Raw genomic sequence first — 8417 nt, forward strand, 5'->3', positions numbered from 1 at the left:
TGGGAAAATATATTTTTACCTGCGCAGTGTCAATTTTGAGTTAACACGCCAGAGTTGATGCTACAGTAGTAGGGTTAATACTGGGACGTGTAAAAAAGCTTTTTAAAAGCCTATTTGCAAAAATAAATGAGTTTTAAAAGTTTTTTGAGTTTTTGACATGTTGACAATACGGGTTGGGATGCGCGCCGTGGTAAAATCTTATCAATAAGGGCTTGTTGTGTAAATCTATAAAATAATCGTGGCTCTCATCCTAGGCCTACTCGTCTACTTTGGAGCTAAGTCAATATGTTACATCCGTAGAAGTTTTAAACCGTGGTTTTGAATTAAAATATCTGATCTTCATTTGTTACTGTAGAGATGTAACATTAACCCAAAATGAATACATATCGAGAGGTGTTGGAAGCTCCACTACCTACGCGTTGGCACCCACGCCCACGCTAATTATCTGTTTATTAGATGCACCGCCAGCCCGAGGGTACTGCGGTCGTTCAACTCTGCAGCTGCATTGATAATAAGATGGGAAGCGATTTTATATACAGGCTGTTGGCGAAAGTTGGCGAGAGCGTGTGATTTTGGGACGTATTGGCCAACTCTTTTAGTGTTAGAGACCTGTTAAAGGTTGGTAAATGCATGATCTTATAAAGAGACCCAGAAGCCTGTGTCATGAACACAACTACATCAAATAAAAGATAAATCATAAAGCATCTTAAACAATAAGTCTTTAAAGAAACTTTGTAAGGGTGGCAATCAGTTGCCGGTACCAACATGTAAATAGCACTACATAAATATTATGGCGTTTACTTCACCAGGACACCTTGACAACTCAGCTAGTTGCTTACATTTTTTTCCTGCCACCGACTGATTATGCTGCCATGGTGTGTATGTGAATCCTAATGGAGATCTATCCTAATGGAGATCCTAATAGAGCAGACGGCTCTACAAAAACGAAATTGAGGTCTTTGGCCAAATGATTCGCACTACTTAATGTCTCGAACACCTAAAAAGAACAAACAGAACTTTTCCTGTGTGTCCCTCGTTACAAAGAGACAACAACGAGTACCTACTGCAAGCGCTCTTATAATAACTAAAAAGGAATTAAATGCATTTACTTGACGAGAGCTCGTTAAAACTGTCATAGACAAATTCAGTCTGGCCACCACAGACAACAAAGGAGCTATACGATGGTAGACTCGCAGACGGGGGCGGAACTAACGTTTTAGTGGTAATAAACTATGAAGGGGTGGCAATACTTCGATGATGCAGTTGTACTAGACTTATTCCGGGGGGTGGGGTTGGCCAGTCTAGACGTTAAAGAAATTTAAGTACCTTCCTAGTTTCTACTTTTTATGGCCGATAAAGATAAGTCGTCTGGAAATTAATGGAACTTAATGACACATTTTACCCGATAGAGAATTGGTGTTGAAACTTATTTTTACTTTAGTTATAAATGATCCATGATTCANCTTTTATAAAATCAGATTTGTATGAAAATTTAAATTATTAAAATGAAGATATCAATTTTCTGACTTCACCATACCATTTATATGCCCATGTTAACATGGGCTAGTGTCGGGTCATATACCCATTTACCTAACACCCTGTATTGTTTATGGTATGTAGAAACGAAACATAAAATATTGAAAATGTTGCTTCCATAAATTAATCTGCCGAATTTTGTTACATTTATGACTGTATTCGAACATTAAAATTCCAATAGAGAAATTATATTGTAGAAATGTAGATATTTATATTTAATTATTTATAAGGTTTTAAGAACGCCGCGTTATATTCCGTCCATTTAATAAAATGTAGGTTAAAAATAAAAATAAGACACCTCTTATTTTTGTTCATGACAACAATAATTCTGTTTTAGTCAAACTCCATATATATATCTGTCTCTTACACTTCGCTAGAAAAGAGATAAGACAGAGCCGTATACAGTACGGTGAGCACGAAAAACTTTCGAGTTCAATCGTTTGCGTACTCGAATCCCCATCAAAAGATTTAGTAAGAAAACTACAGCAGAACGTGTCGCATGTCGTAAAGTGAATTTAGTATGAGATGTGGTTGCTCGAAACTTATTTTGAGAATCAAAATTGTCACGTTATCGTTTAATTCGAAGATTATCGAATTTTATCGAATACGCAAACGATTCGAAGACGAAAGTTGTTCATGCTAGAGGTACAGGTGAAGTTTTATCGGTCGAATGTTCGTGGCATCTCCCCCCTCTAGTTGAATTGTAAGAGATATTATCTCCGATAGCTAGTCACATAACTAGTCCTTAGGTAAAATTTACCATAAAATGTTTATAAATTAGTTAATTCAATAAATGTTGTTTAAATGAAATATTTTTATTGTTTAACCTTATTTAGCACTTAATAAATCAGCTTACCTTAATTACCCAAAAACAAGTTACAGCGCCCCTGGCGGTTACTTCGAGAATTATAATCGTCGTATACTACTAAAAAAATCTACTATATAAAAGCTACTGAACCTGTCTTCGAAAGAGCGGAGTCTTTTTTAAGTCGATCTGTCTATCGCAGTCGCTCTAACCAGCATCTTCCTATGAAAGAAAGGGACAGACGATGACACCAGCCACCGGACCACGTTATTATCGTTATCTCTTATCACAAAACCTTCAGACCTTATTACATTTCCCTAACCAGTTGATTTGAAAGAAAAACTTAAAATAAGAGGAAGGTCGCCATATCAATTCTGAAAACAGTGCGCATAGTGTTGCTAAACTATCGGTAGTTTGACTGTCGATAGTATCGATTACTATAATTGAATTTAGATAATATCAATAAAATCTGTAGTTTTAATAGTACAGCCGAATTATAGATGGCATTGTGATATTTTAACATCTAGTGATTCTTTGTCTCACTGAATCCCAACTAATATTATAAATGCGAAAGTAACTCTGTCTGTCTGTCTGTCTGTCTGTCTGTCTGTCTGTCTGTCTGTCTGTCTGTTACGCTTTCCCGCTTAAACCTCGCAACCGATTTTGATGAAATTTGGCATATAGATAGTTTGAGTCCCGGGAAAGAACATAGGATAGTTTTTATCCCGGTTTTTGAAACAGGGACGCGCGCGATAAAGTTTTTCTGTGACAGACAAAATTCCACGCGGGCGAAGCCGCGGGCGGAAAGCTAGTAAATAATATTTGCATCGGCATTCGGCTAAGAAGCATTTTAGCTATCTAACAATAGCTTTGATTCGTAAGCAGAAACTGTCGTGTCGTTTTTACAAATACAGTAGAATCTCAATTATCCGGACTTCGATTATCCGGATATCCGATTATCTGGACTCATTCTTCACGGTTTCTAATTACCGATTCAGGATCTGGACCCATAAAAACCGAAAGATAAGGGCTACCTTTTCTTTTTTTTATTATTTTCTATTGACGTTCATAAGTGCCACTTGTGGTCTAAACTGAATAAATATTTTTGATTTTTGTTTTTTTTGATTTTGAAGGCGCCGCCACCGTAACATGGTACGGACAAATGGATGACCAATGGTCTAAAATTTAGATTTTTAGACTCTAAAAATAATGATGTATTGAAAACCCTTTCTATTGTAAAAAGTTATTGTTTGATTTTACTTTGAAATCGATTATCCGGAACACCCCTGGTTTTAATTGATCCGGATAATCGGGATTCTACTAATAATATAGTATTCACCTTTCATTACCGGGCCGGTCGTTGTGGGACAAAGGCTTCCCCGATATCCATGGGGAAGCCATTGTTCAGCTCTTCTTCGTTGCCACACTCTACTCTTGGTAGAGAGGTCGTGGTCACACCTGCCGGCCTAGAATGCGCGCGTGTTAAAATATTATCGATGATTTTAGTCGACAAATATATGGGCTTATCGTCTAAAATCGATAAGATGGCGCGATAAACGCTTATCGCGGCGCGCATCCTAGGCCTAGTGGTTGGCAAGCTTATAATTCGTCGCCATTTACTTCTGTGATTTACTTATTTTGTCCAGAGGGCGGAGTGTGAGTTTTTTTTCAAACATGACATTAAATATATGACGGATTGTACAGCGGCCCCTAGCGGGAAACTTTCAAAAACTAAAATTTTCATACATTTTTTAAACGCGCTGACTAGTGAGCGCGTTTGATGTAAACTCACACTGAGACTCAGCCCACAGTAGTGGACGTCATTTGGCTGAAACGAACGAAGGATCCTTTCATCAATAGCATTGCAAACTATTGACTAACTATCCTATTGATATTGCAACTAATGTTCAAGACCATGATACTATCGATAATTTATTCTTTATTCTTGCTTGCAACGTTTCATGCGGCCCACATATTCAAATTCTACGTTTTATCTCTGACGCTCGCATGGATGGAGGTGAGGCAAATGCAGTATTCTCTTGGTAATATTTGTAGAACATAGAACAATAATTGGGGAAATTACCGTGACATTTTGTTTCTTAGTTTTTACTCGCAGATTTTTTTTCGCGAGATTCGCGGAGAATAAAGGTTTGAACCCCTGTCGCGCGCCGCTATTGTGGTGAACCACTTGAAGCATATTTATCTTACCACGAGGGGTTAACTTGATTTCTGGGGATTAAAATACTTGTTGAATTGACTAGTAGGTTTTATTATTGTTTTATCACGGATTAAGTTGCAATTTACTCAATTTTTAAACGAATATTGCTGGTAACAAGATTGCGCTTAATTATCCATCCGATTAAGGCCACAAGGGCAATGGATTAGGATGTCATTTATATCTACTATAGTCTGTTAATCTTTCGTTCTAATGTATGAGTATAATACTATTAATTTTATAACGATTCTCATTCTTATGCATGTCAATGAACGCCAGCTCATCGTCCCTGGTCTCAGGAATTTTTCTTCTGTTTCCGTCGTCTTTCTATGAATAGGTAAGTTCTTAGGACCGCACCATACCAGAAAAGTTCTCAGTGCGCAGGCCTTTCACTAGGTGGACCGACGATTTTGTGTCGCAAGAAGCACCTGTATGCGAGCCGCGCAGGACTGGTCGTTGTGGAAATCCTTGGGGGAGGTCTTTGTCTAAAACCTGGTTTCCACTAAGGCGGAGCGGAGCGGAGCGGAGAAGTTTCGTTCCGTCAAATCTTTGTATCGTCGGTTAAGTTTTATGGCGGCATCACGTTTTTGGCGGTTTTGACATTTTGATGCCATTCGTTAGAAAATCAAAAGACGCGTCGTGTTTCGTCCAATCTTCTATTACCTATATAAAAGAAAGTCGTGTTAGTTACTCCACTTATAACTCAAGAACGGCTGAACCGATTTAGCTGAAAATTGTCAGGGAGGTAGTTTAGAGCCAGGAGAAGGACATAGGATACTTTTTATCCCGTTTGAAAAAAAAAGTCTGCTTATTTATTGCCATTAAGGCGGAACAAAGTTCGTCGGGTCAGCTAGTTTCCTATAAAATTGTTAAAAATGACTTACGTAGTGATAGAACTTAAACGACACTATAAATATAGAATTTGACAGGGGCAGCGAGGCGCGGAGCAGTGCAAAGCGGAGAGAAGTGGAAATAAGTAATGAAATCTGATTGGTTATTCAAAACTCTGCTCCGCTTTGGTGGAAACCGGGCCTAAAAGCAAAGTTCGTCTTTAGCAATGGACGTAATTATTGGCTGAAATGAACGAACTTTTCATGTTGTAAGGTGTCAAAATACCTGTATTATTCACAATGAGATTAATATCAACTGAACAAACTAACTACCTAATTATTATTTGTTATAACAGATGCTTTAAATTAAATTTTTGTTACTATAAAATAGTTACATTGTAAAATAAACATGTTTTCGTCGAAATCTTAGGTATTTTCTTTAGGGTTGCCACTAGGCATAAATAGGTATAAACTAGGTACCTATTGATCATCTGCCTGATCATCACTTTCCAACAGGTGAGATGCAAGCCAAGAGCTTCCTCGTTGTAAATAAAAACAATCGCTAAGTAGAAGTCTAACTAGTCCCCAAGAGGGACGGAAGGCAGCCTTTTCTAAGCTCTACTTTGTCGACATTCCACCAGCTCGCACTAAACGTTTCGGTAACTCTTTTATAATGCGAACAGCTAGGGACTGGAATTCGCTGCCTGCTGCTGTCTCTCCCGAAGACTATAATCCGGGCCTTTTTAAGTCGAGAGTGAATAGGCACTTACAGGGCAGATATGTACCAACCTAGACTGCATCTCACTTAACACAAGATGCGATTGCGGTCAAATACCTGCCTTGTTATCAATAAAAAAAGCTAATGTTTTTTATGATACATGGACGAACGATTTACAAAGAAAACTAAGTTCCACGACCTTTTAATTTTTCAGTCAATGCAAATTTTGTCATGTCGACTTAATGTTTAGGTGTGTTTACCTACTTTCTGTTTTAGTTTCTCCCAGTATATAAACAAGTACTACGATTTTTGAAATATCAACTTTAAAAGGAAGAAAGAAGCAATGAACTCATACCTATGAAACATTTCACTCTACGAACGAAGTCTCACTATCTGGTAAGTACCAGTGTATTAATTTATTTGTTTTTCGTGATATGTTGGCCCTTTATGTAGTAATAAGTAACAATCCACTTCAGCTTGCTAATCCGTCGGGCTATGTGAGCGACTTTAGTTCGTTTACGGATCTCCTCATTTCTGATTCGATCTCTGGTGGGCAGGGCACATAGTACACAGAACTGACGGCCGGGCAGCAAGGTTCTGGAGTGGAGGCCACGTACCGGAAAATGCAGCGTAGGACGTCCACCCACAAGGTGGACTGACGACCTCATAAAGGTAGCAGGAAGGCGCTGGATGCAGGCCGCTACCAACCGGCCATTGTGGAAATCATTGGGGGAGGCCTATGATCAGCAGTGGAACGTCCTATGGCTGAAATTATGATGATGATGAAGTAACAGTTTGACTCTACCCTGCAATGTTCTACGAAACTGGGAACAACGCGGTGTGTCTGATGTCTCACCTGGGAATCAAAAGTAGAATCTCAGAATCGAGTTAGTCCAGCAACCACTGCAACTGGGCCACAGAGGCTTGTAATAAGTTATAGAAGATGCAAAGTTTATTTAGCAGAGTTCATTTAATTACGTGTGTCCTTTACGTCCAAATGTCTTTAAATTTTCACTCTCTTTAATGTAAAACGAACTGTTGTTAATTTACTATATCTTAACTAAGTAGGTATCGATTCAAATGTGTTGTAGCACTTTTTCTTTTAAAATGGGATTGGCATATAAGATGATGTTAAAATGGTAATTGAAACTTGATGAGAGATTACTGTGAAGAATATGCAAAGAAAATGTATTTAAACTATCACCATTGAAAAGAAGTCAAGGAATTTCGTAGATAGTGTTTGTTTTAACCATAGATAAATTTATCTATAAAGTAGTTAAACGAACATTGAAGGTAACTGGGACATGATAAGTACATAAAATAACATAAAGAGTCCCCTATTTCAAATGTGTACCTACCATAATTCAAATGTGGCACTCCACTCTGACTTTTTAAAATAACTTCTCATCTTAGAACAGTCAAGCAATGTTTAGTTTATTCAGAAACTAGTATAGCTTTCCGCCCGCGGCTTCGCCCGCGTGGAATTTTTTCTGTCACAGAAAATCTTTATCGCGCGCGTCCCTGTTTCAAAAACCGGGATAAAAAATCTCTATGCCAAATTTCATCAAAATCATCAGTGGTTTAGGCGTGAATGCAAGACAGACAGACAGAGTTACTTTCGCGTTTATAATATTAGTATAGATATAGATTAGTATAGATAAAGAATCTAAAAACTTTGGTTTGTCAAAGTATCATGCAATAAAATTACTTGGACTTGCCAAAAGAATTTTGTGTACCCTCAGATCATAGAATTTCTATGATCTGAGTGTGTACCTAACTCATACTTGAACTTGACAGACGTCCATCTGCAATCGATAGTCGAACAGTCAAGGTGTCGGACTGGCCGAGTCATGATCTGAGGAACGCGGGTTTGATCCCCGCCGCCGCTGGCCTATTGTGGTGACTGGTGAGCCCACTCGTAACACAAGCATAATAATATTTAGCACGAGGGGTTAACGGGATTCATCATCATCATTTAAGCCACATGACGTCCACTGCTGAACATAGGCCTCCCGCAATTATTTCCATATCGCCCGGTTGGTTATTTATTATTAACGGGATTATTATTATTAATATTCTTTGAAAACGAAACAGCAATTTCGGTAAAATTATTTTAGGGTTGGTGGTAATTTTCATAATCATAATATCTTTAGCTTCAAGTGGTATGTTTTTAGTAATTTTCAAAATGTAATGACGTAATATAAGTAACCGCAAAGAAAAACAAGGCCCTGAAAGACATTTCCTCGTCGGTATGCCTGAAGCGTTATCAGTAAGGCTTTATAAAACGGATTGCGTACGCGCAGTGTCATTCGC

Source organism: Ostrinia furnacalis, unplaced genomic scaffold (assembly GCF_004193835.3).
Source record: "Ostrinia furnacalis isolate ACB-3 unplaced genomic scaffold, ASM419383v2 OfSCF5472, whole genome shotgun sequence".
Classification (NCBI taxonomy): domain Eukaryota; kingdom Metazoa; phylum Arthropoda; class Insecta; order Lepidoptera; family Crambidae; genus Ostrinia; species Ostrinia furnacalis.